General features: G+C 43.8%; 1 protein-coding gene across 1 annotated transcript in view; it reads left to right on the forward strand.

Moving 5' to 3' along the window:
* Positions 1-16,866: 16,866 nt before the first annotated feature.
* Positions 16,867-18,417, forward strand: part of LOC126251469 (atrial natriuretic peptide receptor 2-like) — a 301,860-nt gene continuing 300,309 nt past the window's right edge. Inside the window, exon 1 of the mRNA XM_049951908.1 lies at positions 16,867-16,952. The gene's annotated coding sequence lies outside the window, so the exon portion shown is untranslated. The remainder of the gene's footprint in view (positions 16,953-18,417) is intronic.

The following is an 18,417-nucleotide window of genomic DNA, read 5'->3' on the forward strand; positions in this document are numbered from 1 at the left end:
AGTTCTAAGTTCTAGGGGACTGATGACCACAGATGTTAAGTCCCATAGTGCTCAGAGCCATTTGAACCATTTGAACATTCTTTGTAAAATCCAAAACCTATAGCAGAAGAAAAACGCTGCGATCTTATGCACCATCCTAATAGTTTGCGATCTCAGAATTTGCGGCATGAGGCACCGTCACACGTCGCGAGGGCCAGGGAAGACCACCCTGCCTTCGAAAAAGCACTCGCATTATCGTGCCTGTAGACTAGACTTGCTGTCCTTACCACACCCGCTTTCTACGCGGCGCTCACATTCCGCAAGTAGCAGGATTATCGCCTGCTAGTTAGACAGCCAGCTACACACGCCAGCTCCTATCTAGCTCCGCGCCACCTGTCCGTCAAAGCAGCGCGCATACAGCCGCGCCCGTCTCTCATCCTCTCCGCGAGAAAACTCAACATTTCTTCTTTCAAAATATGAAAAATTAAATCAATAATTTTTTAGTTTACTGCGAATATTACTTTTGAACCACTGTAAACATTTTCTTTGTTTAATTACAAAGAGTGGGGATAATACGGAAAATGTTCTCAAACATAATATTGAACGTCGAATGTGGAGTATATATACTAGATTTGGAAAATTTCCTAATACCAGACACTGACTGGAAGTATCTTGCATGATGAGGGGCCCCATAATCTGCAGGTTGACAGAAACTGTTCCGTCAGTGGTGGCGCGTCTATTTGGTAAAACATCCACACCACATCTCCGTACGACTTATCGCCAGCCACGGGTAGGTCTTGAACTTCTCCTGGAGAGTGGTGGCGTGTTTCAGCCCGAATTAATGGAGCGCTCTGTTAGTTCAGAGACAGGTCTCCGTGCCGGCGCTGACGTACGGCGTGGTAGGAGGTCACAAAACCTCAGGCGTGGTGGGGATGTTTTGGACTTTGCGAGGGCAAGGAATCAACTTTAACACTAGTATGGCCAGTGTAGCGGGCTGTGTGTAGCCTTCTTATCTTGAGAAACTGCAACTCTACTGAAATTTTCGTAAGAATCCTCAGATACTTCTGCAGACTGATACTTTCGTGTTTATTAGTGAAGGACTGCGCTGCTGTTATTACGCAAGCGGACGCGCGACGTACTTTGTACGGACTTAAAGAACAGCTGTTTTGTGTTACTAAGGCAACCATGTATGAGCAAAATCGCAGTTTAATCTTAGCTTCCTGAAACAACGAAAAAATAAACCTACATTATATGAGCTGAATCACTGTTTAATTAAACAGTAATAAAGTACCCAGTATCATTCTGGAAATATCCCGCACGCTGTGGCTAAGCCATGTCTCTGTAATATCCTTTCTTCCAGGGGTGCCAGTTCTGCAAGGCTCGCAGAAGAGCTTCTGTGAAGTTTGGAAGGTAGGAGACGAGATACTGACAAAAGTAAAGCTGTGAGGACGGGTCGTGAGTCGTGCTTGGGTGGCTCAGATGGAAGAGCACACCGTGAGGCAAAGATCCCGATTTCGAGTCTCGGTCCGGCGCACAGTTTTAATCTGCCAGGAAGTGCCAGTAACAAAATAAACTTTCATTACATCAGATTGTTGCTGCGTACAAGTGTTACTCTATAGTAATGGCCCATTCGAAGATATAAACACTGCAGCTCCAACAGGTCTCAGCCACCAGCTTATTCGGTTGCTACCTATATGAAAGCTGCCTCATTGTGGGATTGTGCTTCTGGCTCGGAACCTGGGTCATTTTCCTACAGGTATCGCAAGTTTTTCTCATCCAGTTCTTGCCCGGGTCAGAATGTATGGTATGGGACCAGCCATGCGTAGCGTTCTAGATATGAGATGCACACAGACGTATATCTCATTAAGGATGTTATGAGTGCAGTTATCCTGTTGGTTTGGTCGCAGTACGTGGTAGTAGCTGAGTGAGGTAGGCAAAATCCGCGAAATATGGAGCAATAAATACTCTTAGGTAATACTAAATAATATGCACCGAAGCGCCAAAGAGACTGGTATATGCATGCGTATTCAAATACAGGCCGAATACGGCGCTGCGGTCGGCAACGCCTATATAATAGGACAGGTGTCCCGCTCAGATGTTAGATCGGTTACTGCTGCTACAAGGACAGGTTATCAAGTGAGTTTGAACGTGATGTTACAGTAGGCGCACGAGCTATGGGACACAGCATCTCCGAAGTAGCTACGAAGTGAGGATGTTCCTGTACGACCATTTTACGAGTGTACCGTGAATATCAGGAATCCGGTAAAATATCAAGTCTCCGACATCGCTGCGTCCGAACCATTTAACGAAACATCATCGATATGGGCTTTCGGAGCTGAAAGCCTACTCGTGTATCCTTGATGACTGCACGACACAAAGCTTTACGCTATGCCTGGGCCCTTCAGCACCGACATTGGACTATTGGTGACTGGAAACATGTTGCCTCGTCGGACGAGTCTCGTCCGATAGAGCAGACACCATTGATGACCTGCAGACGTCTAGAACGAAATTAGGATTGTATTAATATCTTGAGCAGCTGACGGACGGTGATATATATCAACGGGGACAGATGAAAAATGTGTGCCCCGACTGGGACTCGAACCCGGGATATCCTGCTTACATGGCAGACGCTGAGCCACCGAGGGCACAGAGGATAGTGCGACTGCAGGGAATATCTCGCGCACGCCTCCCGCGAGACCCACATTCTCACCTTGTATGTCCACACACTACACTCGTGGTGTCCCACCCCAACACACTCATCACTCGTGGGAGACATTCTTACCAAGTCCCATAAGAATTCGGGGACTATGTGTGCATTCCCACAGAAGAAGAAGGTCATGGCCAGGATTTCCAAAACTATATACTTACGTGGATATGGTGTCTCTTCTTTCGGACATGTCCGAAAGAGCAGACACCATTGATGACCTGCAGACGTCTAAAACGAAATTATGATTGTATTAATACCTTGAGCTGCTGACGGGCGTTCATATATAGCAACAGGGACTGGTGAAAATGTGTGCCCCGACCGGGATAGAGCATTCTCCATGCAAGCAGGAGATAGCGGGTTCGAGTCCCGGTCGGGGCACACATTTTCAGCTTTGCCTTTGATATATATCAACGCCCGTCAGCAGTTGAAGGCAATAATATAATTCTAATTTCGTTCTAGACGGCTGCACATCATCAATGGTGTCTGTTCTTTTGGACAACATCAGTGCCCGTCAGCAGCTCAATTTATTAATATAATTCTAACTTCAGACATTAGTCGAGCCATGGACGTCGAGTTGCGGTACTTCCGCATACTCATGGGGGCGTTACACGATGTTAGGGAGGTGTACCAGTTTCTTTGGCTCTTCAGTGTATATGACTTACGAACATTGCCTTATATGTAAAAATGTTTTGATTGTATAACTTATGATGCAATTTAGTGGTGATAGAGCCCTCAACGTGTTTCATCAGTACTGTGGTGGATCGAGGTGAGTGATTCTGGTTGTCAGATACCTCAGTGTACTGCGGGATGTAGAACAAATGGTTGAAATGGCTCTGAGGACTATGGGACTTACCTGCTGAGGTCATCAGTCCCCTAGAACTTAGAACTACTTAAACCTAACAAACCTAAGGACATCACACACATCCATGCCCGAGATAGGATTCGAACCTGCGACCGTAGCAGCAGTGCAGTTCTAGACTGGATCGCCTACAACCGCTCGGCCACCGCGGTCGGTCAATTTCAATAGATCATCGAACATTGAGAATAGCTGAAATCTCTCAAATTGAATGAACCTCCATGGATCGACCGAATCTCTTAAGACGCTGCATGGTATTTGTGACTGTGTTAGCACTTCTGTTAACTACACTCCTGGAAATGGAAAAAAGAACACATTGACACCGGTGTGTCAGACCCACCATACTTGATCCGGACACTGCGAGAGGGCTGTACAAGCAATGATCACACGCACGGCACAGCGGACACACCAGGAACCGCGGTGTTGGCCGTCGAATGGCGCTAGCTGCGCATCATTTGTGCACCGCCGCCGTCAGTGTCAGCCAGTTTGCCGTGGCATACGGAGCTCCATCGCAGTCTTTAACACTGGTAGCATGCCGCGACAGCGTGGACGTGAACCGTATGTGCAGTTGACGGACTTTGAGCGAGGGCGTATAGTGGGCATGCGGGAGGCCGGGTGGACGTACCGCCGAATTGCTCAACACGTGGGGCGTGAGGTCTCCACAGTACATCGATGTTGTCGCCAGTGGTCGGCGGAAGGTGCACGTGCCCGTCGACCTGGGACCGGACCGCAGCGACGCACGGATGCACGCCAAGACCGTAGGATCCTACACAGTGCCGTAGGGGACCGCACCGCCACTTCCCAGCAAATTAGGGACACTGTTGCTCCTGGGGTATCGGCGAGGACCATTCGCAACCGTCTCCATGAAGTTGGGCTACGGTCCCGCACACCGTTAGGCCGTCTTCCGCTCACGCCCCAACATCGTGCAGCCCGCCTCCAGTGGTGTCGCGACAGGCGTGAATGGAGGGACGAATGGAGACGTGTCGTCTTCAGCGATGAGAGTCGCTTCTGCCTTGGTGCCAATGATGGTCGTATGCGTGTTTGGCGCCGTGCAGGTGAGCGCCACAATCAGGACTGCATACGACCGAGGCACACAGGGCCAACACCCGGCATCATGGTGTGGGGAGCGATCTCCTACACTGGCCGTACACCACTGGTGATCGTCGAGGGGACACTGAATAGTGCACGGTACATCCAAACCGTCATCGAACCCATCGTTCTACCATTCCTAGACCGGCAACGGAACTTGCTGTTCCAACAGGACAATGCACGTCCGCATGTATCCCGTGCCACCCAAACTGCTCTAGAAGGTGTAAGTCAACTACCCTGGCCAGCAAGATCTCCGGGTCTGTCCCCCATTGAGCATGTTTGGGACTGGATGAAGCGTCGTCTCACGCGGTCTGCACGTCCAGCACGAACGCTGGTCCAACTGAGGCGCCAGGTGGAAATGGCATGGCAAGCCGTTCCACAGGACTACATCCAGCATCTCTACGATCGTCTCCATGGGAGAATAGCAGCCTGCATTGCTGCGAAAGGTGGATATGCACTGTACTAGTGCCGACATTGTGCATGCTCTGTTGCCTGTGTCTATGTGCCTGTGGTTCTGTCAGTGTGATCATGTGATGTATCTGACCCCAGGAATGTGTCAATAAAGTTTCCCTTTCCTGGGACAATGAATTCACGGTGTTCTTATTTCAATTTCCAGGAGTGTAAGTGTTCATTCTTTCCGTACGCTATACGAAATAGGAATAATAGAGAGTTGTGAAGGTGGTTCGATGAAACCTCTGCCAGACATTTAAATGTAATTTTCTGAGTACCCATGTAGATGTAGATGCAGATGTAGACCAACATATGGCTCTTTATATGATACAGAAGCAATATTTAGCACAGCAAATGATTTATAACGAAGAAGATGTTCCTTATAACAAATGCTCAGTATGTCGATCGTCATTCATCAACAGTGCCTGTAGTCAGACGACAAAGTTGTGAAAAGCACTGCACAACATACCAGTAGGCATCGTGAGAAACTGCCGTCGAGTGTTGTCTTTTAGCATCGCTAGTGTGGTCGGACGATCGCGGTAGACTTGAGACTTCAGGTAAGACCACAACCAATAATCACACGTACTGAGGTCTGGGGACCCGGGAGGGCAAGCATGACTGAAGTGGCTGCTCAGCACGCGGTCCCGACTAAATAATGTGCGCGAGAGATCTTTCACACGTGTAGCAATGTGGGGTGGAGCGCCTTCCTGGATAAAAGTCGTAGCTTCCGGCGAGTGTTTATCAGCCAGTCATGGGACAATGCGATTTTGTAACATCGGCCTACCTCGCACCCGTCACGCTGACAGTTTGAAAAGTTGCCGACCTTTTGTCCAGTTTTACTGTCATTTTCCGTTTCAATAAACGTCGATGTCATTTCAGGCATTTGTTTCACTTTTACCACTCGACTTAAACTGTTCCGTGAATTAGGCTACAGGAAAATTAAAGAGGTCTGCGGGGAAAAAGAGAAGCAGCTGTACGAATATAAGGAGCTCAGATGGAGAACCAGTCATCAGCAAAGAAGGGAAAGGTCGAAGGTCGAAGGCGTATGTTGAGGTTGTAATCAGTCATGTTGTTGTTGTGCTCTTTAGTCCTGAGACTGGTTTGATGCAGGTCTCCATGCTACTCTATCCTGTTCAAGCTTCTTCATCTCCTAGCACATCTACATCTACATCTCCATTTGTACTCCGCAAGCCAGCCAACGGTGTGTGGCGGAGGGCACTTTACGTGCCACTGTCATTACCTCCCTTTCCTGTTCCAGTCGCGTATGGTTCGCGGGAAGAACGGCTGCCGGAAAGCCTCCGTGCGCGCTCGAATGTCTCTAATTTTACATTCGTGATCTCCTCGTGAGGTTAAGTAGGGGGAAGCAATATATACGATATCTCGTCCAGAAACGCACCCTCTCGAAACCTGGACAGCGAGCTACACCGCGATGCAGAGCGCCTCTCTTGCAGAGTCTGCCACTTGAGTTTGCTAAACATCTCCGTAACGCTATCACGCTTACCAAATAACCCTGTGACGAAACGCCCCGCTCTTCTTTGGATCTTCTGTATCTCCTCCGTCAACCCGATCTGGCACGGATCCCACACTGATGAGCAGTACTCAAGTATAGGTCGATCGAGTGTTTTGTAAGCCACCTCCTTTGTTGATGGACTACATTTTCTAAGGATTCTCCCAATGAATCTCAACCTGGTATCCGCCTTACCAACAATTTATTATATGATCATTCCACTTCAAATCGTTCCGCACGCATACTCCCAGATAAAAAATGGTTCAAATGGCTCTGAGCACTATGCGACTTAACTTCTGAGGTCATCAGTCGCCTAGAACTTAGAACTAATTAAGCCTAACTAACCTAAGTACATTACACACATCCATGCCCGAGGCAGGATTCGAAACTGCGACCGTAGCGGTCGCTCGGCTCTAGACTGTAGTGCCCAGATCCGCACTACTCCCAGATATTTTGCAGAAGTAACTGCTACCAGTGTTTGTTCCGCTATCATATAATCATACAATAAAGGATCCTTCTTTCTATGTATTCGCAATACATTACATTTGTCTATGTTAAGGGACAGTTGCCACTCCCTGCACCAAGTGCCTATCCGCTGCAGATCTTCCTGCATTTCGCTACAATTTTCTAATGCTGCAACTTCTCTGTATACTACAGCATCATCCGCGAAAAGCCGCATGGAACTTCCGACACTATCTACTAGGTCATTTATATATATTGTGAAAAGCAATGGTCCCATAACACTCCCCTGTGGCACGCCAGAGGTTACTTTAACGTCTGCAGACGTCTCTCCATTGATAACAACATGATGTGTTCTGTTTGCTAAAAACCATTCAATCCAGCCACACAGCCGGTCTGATATTCCGTAGGCTCTTACTTTGTTTATCAGACGACAGTGCGGAACTGTACCGAACGCCTTCCGGAAGTCAAGGAAAATAGCGTCTACCTGGGAGCCTGTATCTAATTTTTTCTGGGTCTCATGAACAAATAAAGCGAGTTGGGTCTCACACGATCGCTGTTTCCGGAATCCATGTTGATTCCTACAGAGTAGATTCTGGGTTTCCAGAAACGACATGATACGCGAGCAAAAAAAACAGGTTCTAAAATTCTACAACAGATCGACGTCAGAGATATAGGTCTATAGTTTTGCGCATGTGCTCGACGACCCTTCTTGAAGACTGGGACTACCTGTGCTCTTTTCCAATCATTTGGAACCTTCCGTTCCTCAAGAGACTTGCGGTACACGGCTGTTAGAAGGGGGGCAAGTTCTCTCGCGTACTCTGTGTAGAATCGAATTGGCATCCCGTCAGGTCCAGTGGACTTTCCTCTGTTGAGTGATTCCAGTTGCTTTTCTATTCCTTGGACACTTATTTCGATGTCAGCCATTTTTTCGTTTGTGCGAGAATTTAGAGAAGGAACTGCAGTGCGGTGTTCCTCTGTGAATCAGCTTTGGGAGAGGGTGTTAAGTATTTCATCTTTACGCGTGTCAACCTCTGTTTCAATGCCAGCATCATCCCGGAGTGTCTGGATATGCTGTTTCGAGCCACTTACTGATTTAATGTAAGATCAGAACTTCCTAGGATTTTCTGTCAAGTCGGTACATAGAATTTTACTTTCGAATTCACTGAACGCTTCACGCATAGCCCTCCTTACGCTAACATTGACATCGTTTAGCTTCTGTTTGTCTAAGAGGTTTTGGCTGCGTTTAAATTTGCAGTGAAGCTCTCTTTGCTTTCGCAGTAGTTTCCTAACTTTGTTGTCGAACCACGGTCGGTTTTTCCCGTCCCTCACAGTTTTACTCAGCACTTTTTCCGTAAACACTCAACATTGTCAGTGTCGTAACAGAAATTTTCGTTTTGATCTGTTTGGTAGTCTGGAATCTGTTTCTATTACTCTTGCTAAACAGATTAACCTTCCTCCCTTTTCTTATATTCCTGTTTACTTCCTTATTCAGGGACGCTGCAACGGCCTTATGATCACTGATTCCCTGTTCTGCGCTTACAGGGTCGAAAAGTTCGGGTCTGTTTTTTATCAGTAGGTCTAAGATGTTATCTCCACGAGTCGGTTCTCTGTTTAATTGCTCGAGGTAATTTTCGGATAGTGCACGCAGTATAATGTCACTCGATGCTCTGTCCCTACCACCCGTCCTAAACATCTGAGTGTCCCAGTCTATATCTGGTAAATTGAAATTTCCACCTAAGACTATAACATGCTGAGAAAATTTATGTGAAATGTATTCCAGATTTCCTCTCAGTTGTTCTGCCACTAATGCTGCTGAGTCGGGAGGTCGGTAAAAGGAGCCAATTACTAACCTAGCTCGGTTGTTGAGTGTAACATCCACCCATAATAATTCACAATAACTATCCACTTCTACTTCACTACAGGATAAACTACTACTAACAGCGACAAACACGCCACCACCGGTTGCATGCAATCAATCCTTTCTAAACACCGTCTCTGCCGTTGTAAAAATTTCGGCGGAATTTATCTCTGGCTGCAGCCAGCTTTCCGCACCTATAACGATTTCAGCTTCGGTGCTTTCTATCAGCGCTTGAAGTTCCGATACTTTACCAATGCAGCTTCGACAGTTAACAATTACAATACCGACTGCTGCTTGGTCCCCGCATGTCCTGACTTTGCCCCGCACCCTTTGAGGCTGTTGCCCTTTCTGTACTTGCCCGAGGCCATCTAACCTTTCATGTATGGAAGTGGAACGTGGACGATAAATAGTTTTGACAAGAAGAGAATAGAAGCTTTCGAAATGTGGTGTTACAGAAGAATGCTGAAGATAAGATCGGTAGATCACATAACTAATGAGGATGTATTAAATCGAATTTGGGAGAAGAGGTGTTTGTGGCACAACTCGAATAGAAGAACGGATCGGTTGGTAGGTCACGTTCTGAGGCATCAAGGGATCACAGATTTAGTAATGGAGGGCAGTGTGGAGGGTAAAAATCGTAGAGGGAGACCAAGAGATGAGTACACTAAGCAGATTCATAAGGATGTAGGCTGCAGATTCCTCGACTTGCGCCATAGGTTGGTGGGGTTTCGGGTTCCGCTGGATAGGTCAGGAGTCCACCACACGCAGCAGGCGGCTAAACGGGTAGCAGGGGTTGTGTGGCGTGGACTGTAGAGCTTAACACGTTGCGTGCCAACTACAAGTTATCTTATTTATTTATTTATTTATTTATTTATTTATTGTTCCGTGGGACCAAATTAAGGAGAAATCTCCATGGTCATGGAACGAGTCAATACATGAAATTATAACACGATATTAGAAACAAATAAAATGAAATATAGAAAAAAAAACATATTCAGGTGACAAGTCATAAGTTTAAATGAAGACAATCAACAATGTAACACTGGAATTTGCTAAATTTTTTAGCTCTTCCAGGAGCTCCTCGACAGAATAGAAGGAGTGAGCCATGAGGAAACTCTTCAGTTTAGACTTAAAAGTGTTTGGGCTACTGCTAAGGTTTTTGAGTTCTTGTGGTAGCTTATTGAAAATGGATGCAGCAGAATACTGCACTCCTTTCTGCACAAGAGTCAAGGAACTGCATTCTACATGCAGATTTGATTTCTGCCTAGTATTAACTGAGTGAAAGCTGCTAACTCTTGGGAATAGGCTAATATTGCTAACAACAAACGACATTAAAGAAAATATATACTGTGAGGGCAATGTCAGAATTCCCAGATTTTGAATAGGGGTCGACAAGAGGTTCTCGAACTTACACCACATATAGCTCGAACAGCCCGTTTTTGAGCCAAAAATACCCTTTTTGAATCAGAAGAATTACCCCAAAAAATAATACCATACGACATGAGCGTATGAAAATATGCGAAGTAGACTACTTTTCGTGTTGAAGTGTCACTTATTTCAGATACTGTTCTAATGGTAAATAAAGCAGCATTTAGTTTCTGAACAAGATCCTGAACATGGGCTTTCCACAACAGCTTACTATCTATCCGTACGCCTAGGAACTTGAACTGTTCCGTCTCGCTTATAACATGCCCATTCTGTCTGATTAAAATGTCAGTTCTTGTTGAATTGTGAGTTAGAAACTGTAAAAACTGAGTCTTACTGTGATTTAGCATCAAATTATTTTCCACAAGCCACGAACTTATATCATGAACTACATTATTTGATAATGTTTCAATATTACACACAAGATCCTTCACTATCAAGCTGGTGTCATCAGCAAACAGAAATATTTTTGAATCACCTGTAATACTAGAAGGCATATCATTCATATAAATAAGAAACAGCAGTGGCCCCAGCACCGACCCTTGGGGAACGCCCCACTTAACAGTGCCCCATTGGGACTGAACATCACTACCACTCTCAATATTGCGGAGAATTACCCTCTGCTTTCTGTTCTTAAAGTAAGAGGCGAACCAATTGTAAGCTACTCCCCTTACTCCATAATGGTCCAACTTCTGCAGTACGAACGAACTGGCCATTGGCGCCAACTGCGAGTTAGCTCGTAGGAAACGTAGCAAATCAGTGTGATTTAAAGGTATTGGGCGTCAGGGACAGGTATAGCAAGTCATCTGGGCGTGGTGAAGCAGAATTTTTATTTTCCCACTTGGAATGAAGTAAGAGAAATGTGCACACAAAATTTCACACAAATATTTTTCTTTCAGAAGAAATATGTATACTGTGTGTCACCAATGACAATTTCTTTTAAATGTTGATATGCCTTAAAGCAGAATGATAATGAGGACAACACAACACCCAGTCCCTGGGCGGAGAAAATCTCGAACCCGGGCTCCCTGGCGTGAGAGACCGGCACGCTGACCACTCAGCTATCGGGGCGGACTCTTGATGACATGATACACAAAAATCTGTCACACGACAGCACAGTTAACGAGTCAGCATTTGAATCTGACAAATTATAGGATTATAAATTGAATGAAGACAGATTCCTTACCCATGTTCGGATGATGTCGATTGAAGGAAAGTATTATTTCAGATTATTGTCCGTTGTTCAGTCCCAGCAAATGCTCCTTGATAAGAGTTGCAGCATCGTGCGGGAATGTACCTATGTTGTACCCTCTCTGAAATTAGCTTTGTGAGCCCCAGTGTTAGGCCAAATGCAGGACGATCGTCAGTAAAGTAGTATCTTAACGACGCGCAATTTCATTATTTACTAGAATGACCCCAACTTCTATGTAACATACAATTGTCATATGATTTCCTTTAGAAACTAAGTTTTTTTAATTAACTTAATATTATTAAAATGTGATTATTTAGTAACGTACGTAATTGTAAACTGTCAATTACGTCAAGTACATATATGTGCAACCCGGTATTTTATTTTCTTGTTCCGGTGCCGGGTCACGACCCTTCAGTTGGGGAACGCTGTCTAAAAGCATTCTTCCACGCAAAAACTTGGTGTTACTTCACAAATTAGACAAAACACCACGAGATAACTGTTAAAAGGCGATTAACGGTAGCGTCATTTAATAAGTACATAGACATGCACAACTCATCTGGAAAATGTACTTTCCCCTTCTGCTCCATTGTCATCTGAGCTGAGCTTTCCACTCTTTGCGCCACCTACGAGATAATTCGCAGGCTCTATTTTCTCGTCAATATCTGTTTTTGAAAAAATTCTGAGACAGGTGGACTTCAACTGAGATGAAGAATCAAACTGAATGAACCGTTTAGCATGGATTCTGGGAGCAGTACACTCATCTTGACATTGGCTGTCAACGTGTCAAAAAGATCTAAATTAGAGTTTTCATGAATGTATGTTTATCTTATACGATTGACCAAACAATGATAATTTCTGTCTTTTGAAGTTGCTCGTTTCAGCACTAACAAAACAGGAAAAAAAGGAAATCGTAAACATATATATTCACCAGAAGATTTGATTTACAGCCGGCCGAAGTGGCCGTGCGGTTAAAGGCGCTGCAGTCTGGAACCGCAAGACCGCTACGGTCGCAGGTTCGAATCCTGCCTCGGGCATGGCTGTTTGTGATGTCCTTAGGTTAGTTAGGTTTAACTAGTTCTAAGTTCTAGGGGACTAATGACCTCAGCAGTTGAGTCCCATAGTGCTCAGAGCCATTTGAACCATTTGAACCATTTGATTTACATAAAAATAAATAAATAAAAAGATGGTCTGATAGACCCCTACGTAGTAACTGTATTCCTGTAGACATCCATAGATATTACAGGGGTTAAATCAAATTTAAGCGAACAAACCTTCATACACTGTCATTTATTTACTTTTAACACAGATATCCATTCATTATAAAAAGAGAGAGAACAGACCACGATAGCCGTTGCATGAAATGTGGATGAGAATTTTCTGTTTCTCATGGAGTGAAGTACCACATAGTGTATTTCATGAAAACGGCCGAACACAAGTCATAATATACCACAGCCACGTCTTCGGGAAGTTTATCAGACTTCTTTCGGCAAGTTGTTCCAAGTGACCACGAACTTAAACTAGCTGCAGCGGAAGCCACATGTGCCTTCTATTTAGTACAAGAGAACCATAGCTACCGTTCAGGTGACTGTACATCTGAACTCATCCAGAAGTGCTTCGAGTCTAAGTACACCTGTGGCCGTTCAAAGTGCAAAGCCATTGATGTTAACGTGCTTGCTCCACATTGTCGAGATAAAATGCTGCGAGAAATGTTCAAAGTGAACTGCATTACTATTCTTTCTGGTGCGTCTAATCATGGAAACATAAAACTCTTCCCTGTACCTGTTCGATATTTCTTGCATCTTGAAGGCATATGTGTGAAAATTCTCCAGTTTAAAGAGCAGCCTGGTGAAACTGCAGATATTGTTGGAAACTATATAATTTCAGTGATAAGACTGTAGCATTCTGCAGGGACAATGCCAACAAACTTTGGTGGACGTTCTCGAAGAGCGACAAACAATATTTGCCACAAATTCAAAATGTTCAGATGTGTGTGAAATCTTATGGGACTTAACTACTAAGGTCATCAGTCCCTAAGCCTACACACTACTTAACCTAAATTATCCTAAGGACAAACACACACCCCCACGCCCGAGGGAGAACTCGGACCTCCGCCGGGACCAACCGCACAGTCCAAAACTGTAGCGCCTGAGACCGCTCGGCTAATCCCGTGCAGCATTCCACAAATTAAGGGGCGGCTTGGTCGAGACATCATTGGTGTAGGATGTGCAGCGAACATAGTGCATACGAGTGGCGTTTCAAAAGTCTGTGCAAACATAAAAACTACTTACGTGTTTGAGGTAAACCTTTTTTTTATTTTTCGACATTGTCTCCTTTTAGACTTATACACTTTGTCCAACGATGTTTTAATTTTTTCATCCCCTCCGAATAATGTGAATTGTCCAAGTCTGCAAAATAGCTATTACTTGTTTCAATCACCTCCTCGTTTGAATAAAATCTTTGTCCTGCCATACATTTGTTCGAATTGTGGAGCAAATAGTAGTCCAAGGTAGCCAACTCTGGAGAATAGGGGGGATGTGATGAAACGAGTTGGAATCCTATTTCCATTAATTTTGCGACAGCAACTGCTGATGTGTGTGCTGGAGCATTGTCGTGATGAAGAAGGACTTTTTGCGGTCCAATCGCTGGCATTTTTCTTGCAGTTCGGTTTTCAAACGGTCCAATAGCGATGAATAATATGCACCTGTAATAGTTTTACCCTTTTCCAGATAGTTGATGAGGATTGTGCCTTGCGAATGCCAAAAGACAGTCGCCATAACCATTCCGGCCGAAGGACTGTCTTCTCCTTTTTTGGTACAGATTCTCCCTCGGTAAACCATTGTTTAGATTGTTGTTTGGTCTCAGGAGTATAGTAATGCATCCATGTTTCATCCACAGTGACAAAACGATGCATAAAGTGCTGCGGATTCTTCCTGAACAATTGCAAACCATCCTTGCAACACTTAACACAATTGCGTTTTTGGTCAAGTGTGAGCAACCGCGGAACTCATCTTGCAGATAGTTTTCTCATCTCCAAATGTTTATGCGAAATATTATGTACCCGTTCATTCGAGATGCCCAAAGCACTAGCAATCTCACGCTCCTTAACTCTTCTGTCATCAATCACCATATCATAGATTTTATCAATGATTTCTGGAGTCGTAACCTCCACAGGGTGCCTAGAACATTCAGCATCACTTGCGCCAATATGGCCACTCCGAAAATTTTGAAACCACTTATAAACTGTTATAATCGAAGGTGCAGAGTCACTGTAATGTTTATCAAGCTTCTCTTCCAAAGCTGCTACTAACTAAACATGACTCTATATGCACCGGTGGTCCCATCTCTCCGACTTTGCACTCACTTTTCAAACGCCCCTTGTAATGCTATAAAACAGCTGCAGATTGTTTACCAGTCGATCTAGAGTGTGTCACTCACAAGATTTACTTCAACATACATTCTATGCTTGGTGAAGGTCTAAAACAATTTTGTACATTTTTAGACGTAGAGTACAAACAATTACTTGGAAACAGCAGTAGCAGAAAGGTGGCCTTGATGCCAGCTATTGAGAGAGCTTTGCGGCTCTGTGGACCACTAAAATAATGTTTTTTAAGTGAAGCAAAATGGCCAAAAATGCTAAAGAAATTTTTTGATAGCCCATGCTCTGAAATCGTCCTTATGCTTTTATATAATCAAGCGTAACTTTTCATGCAGCAGTATTGAAGACAGAAGACCAGCATATTACGTATGCAGAAGTTGTAGAAGCACTTTATGATTTAAAAGGCAATATGACCGAAAAACGAAAAACCAGATTCGTGCCACTCGTTATAAGAAGTGTTTAAGCAAATTTTAATATGAGGGGGACATAAACGTTATTAAGTTCACTGAAACCGTATGTGAATTTTATGATAGCAGTGCACAATACATTGAGCAGTGGACAGATCGTTGTAATGCCTTTTCGAACTTGAAATAGGTTCTTTTAAACGATGTACGGACATGGGCTGAAGTCCAAAAATGCCACAAATCTCTCGTAAACGTATTGCACAACCGTAACATCGGCGACAATGAATTATTTCAAGAGTGTTTTTAATATGCAGCATTTTGCCTCCCCCAGAAAATAGACAAATGGAACGTAGAAAAAACTGACATTGATATGCGTTGGGTACAGACTTTTCAGCACTTCACATCGAAACATTATTCCTTATGACAATATTTCCAGGATTGTGGAATTTGCCTTGTGTCTTCCAGGTACAAACGGAGCATTGGAGCGTTTGTTTTCTTTGGTGAATAAGATATGGACATCTGAGAAAACTCAAATGAAAACAAGATTTTTATTAACTTTTAATATTTTGGTGCATCATTATTATACAGTAACTGTGAATGTATCTTATGTTTTATATTATATTGTCTTTTGATGTCTGTTACTTATTTCAGTCAATTATAACAATTGTAGAATACTTGTATTCCGAGTAGTGAGTAGTTAATTCCTTTCCCTGAAATCGTGATGTTGGGGGGGGGGGGGGGGGAGTTGGGGTGGGACGGCCTCTCTTGGCCTCCTGTATAGTCACCAATGTTGGTCCCATCTTCGGCTTCCAAAAATATGGTCATCTTATTTTTATCGTCATATGTTCCATCTCAGCTTATGATACTTGCCTATGATTTACAGATCGGCAACTGTATGAAATATTATTCCAAATTATGCGCTGAATGCGAATTTCGTGACATGAGCATAGATGTATCACCCAACGGAGACATATGAAAATTTTTGCAGGTCGTGATAAGTGGGAAATCCGGGTTCGAGACCCGATCCAGCACAAACTTTCATACGTCACAGTTGGGCAATACATTTATGTCCATTGCAGCTTATGTCATGAAATTCGCATCAGTGAATAATTTGGAATAATATTTCGTACAGCCTGCCGGTTATCAAATCACACATAACCTACCTTTTTCGTTCACTGGATCATCAACATTAATACAAGACATTTTGCAGACTCAGAGACACAACAAAATACAATACAATCAGGCACACCGCCAAAGATTGCTCGTAACAGACCAGCATTGCCACTGTTTCAACTTTTTACAACATTATGACGTTACCTACCGATAGAATCGAGAAACACTCTGTGGACGTTACTACTCACTCCCTGGATCCTGTTATTTCCCTCCGTGGTATGGAGTAATGTGCAGTGAATATTACCTCATTCGGAGCCACTTGCTTTCTTATACTATTATGCCTCCTTAGCACGGTAAAATCCTTACGTTATTGTTAAAAATTGCACGTTTATAATAATTGTTGCAGCCCAAAGAAATAACAACAGGTGTTATTTTGTTACAGATTGATTTAACAGCGGAACTTTGCCATCTATTAACTGCCTTCCAATATGAACGAGGACAAGTTGCCTACATCATATTTACGCATGGTAACAGGTACGTGAAGGAAACTCTAGAAACATTGATTATTTTTCGTTTCATTAATCACACGTTCTTAGGGACTAACGTAAATTTTTAAAATTATATTCGTTACATTTACTTTACAACACATCAAGTGCGATTTGTGAGATTTGCTAGATATTTGTAATCTGGTGAAGATGGTGAAAGGAATATTCGGAATACATTCGACTTTCATTACTACATGTAGCAGAATAGACCCATTCAGACACTTTTGTTTGTGACTAATATTGCAATACAGCAGTTGTTCTGCGGGGAATATGCCCCAAGTGTTCGTGGGACTACACCGCCCAATACGGTGGTACAACTTCAGTAGTTGTATGCACATTATGCATGAGCTTCGGCGTGCTGTTGTTATTATGTTACCCAGATCGCTGGCAACCAGTGAGGATATCGCAGTTTGCCAAAACATTTCAACAAATATTTCGAATGCTACCTGTACCCGTAAGTACTTATTCGGCGTACAAACTACATTCTTTAGCAGCAGTGGCAGCTGATATGTGCAAGTGAGCTAATGCTCGTAAAACAAAAGGAGAAAGAAAATTGAATTTGAGTTTTAACAAACTTCTTTTGGAACGCTTTTCTTGGGGACTGTATGACACAGAGATGTCACTAGATGTTCTTGATCACTTGTTGCTGTGATTCATTTTGCTTAAATGGAAAATAAAGTCTGGAGAAAGCACACATTCCTAATATGTGTGGGAACTGGATATTTGCTCTAATCTCCTTCTCTCCCCTGTCTATGCCACCCCCCCCCCTCCTCCCTTTGCCCATTATCTTATCCTGTCCCCTCTCTCTGCCAATCACCTCCTGCTCCCTTTCTCTGCCCATCTTCTCCTCCCTCCTCTCGCTCCACTCTCCATCTTCTCCTGCCTCCTTTCATCCCCCCCCCCCCTGTCCATCACCTTATCCCCCTTTCTATCTCCCTGATCTTCTGCTCCCTCCCACCCTCCCCATCTCTCTAGCCATCTCATTGTTTCTACTTTCTATCTCCATTTCCTCCCACCCTCTCTCCGTCCCCTCTTCCCCTCTCTCTCTGATCTTGAGGAGCCTTGTTTAATGATATTGCATATTTGCTTCTGTAGTAGTATTGTGATCATAAATTCAAATGCAGTGTCGTGTCAAAATTTCAGAACAATTGGTAAAGAAATTTCACAGATCTACGTTTTTGAACACACAAACATCTACATTATTATTTATGTAGATTTAACGCCAAGTTCACTGTATAAATCTTTTCAGATAGTGTTTTGCAAATATATCTGAATAACAGTACTTAATGCTGAAGTTTAACTACAAATTATGGCTTTTCAATCTCGATTTGTCAATAGAAATACTATAAACAGCAGCACTGCTATTGTTGTTTATAAAGGAGGTGTAGATTATATGAAATGGTAAGATAAGTTACTTAACTAGGCCTGCAGTTCTGTAACAGGTGTCCCTTAAG

This window comes from Schistocerca nitens, chromosome 4 (assembly GCF_023898315.1).
Source record: "Schistocerca nitens isolate TAMUIC-IGC-003100 chromosome 4, iqSchNite1.1, whole genome shotgun sequence".
NCBI lineage: Eukaryota > Metazoa > Arthropoda > Insecta > Orthoptera > Acrididae > Schistocerca > Schistocerca nitens.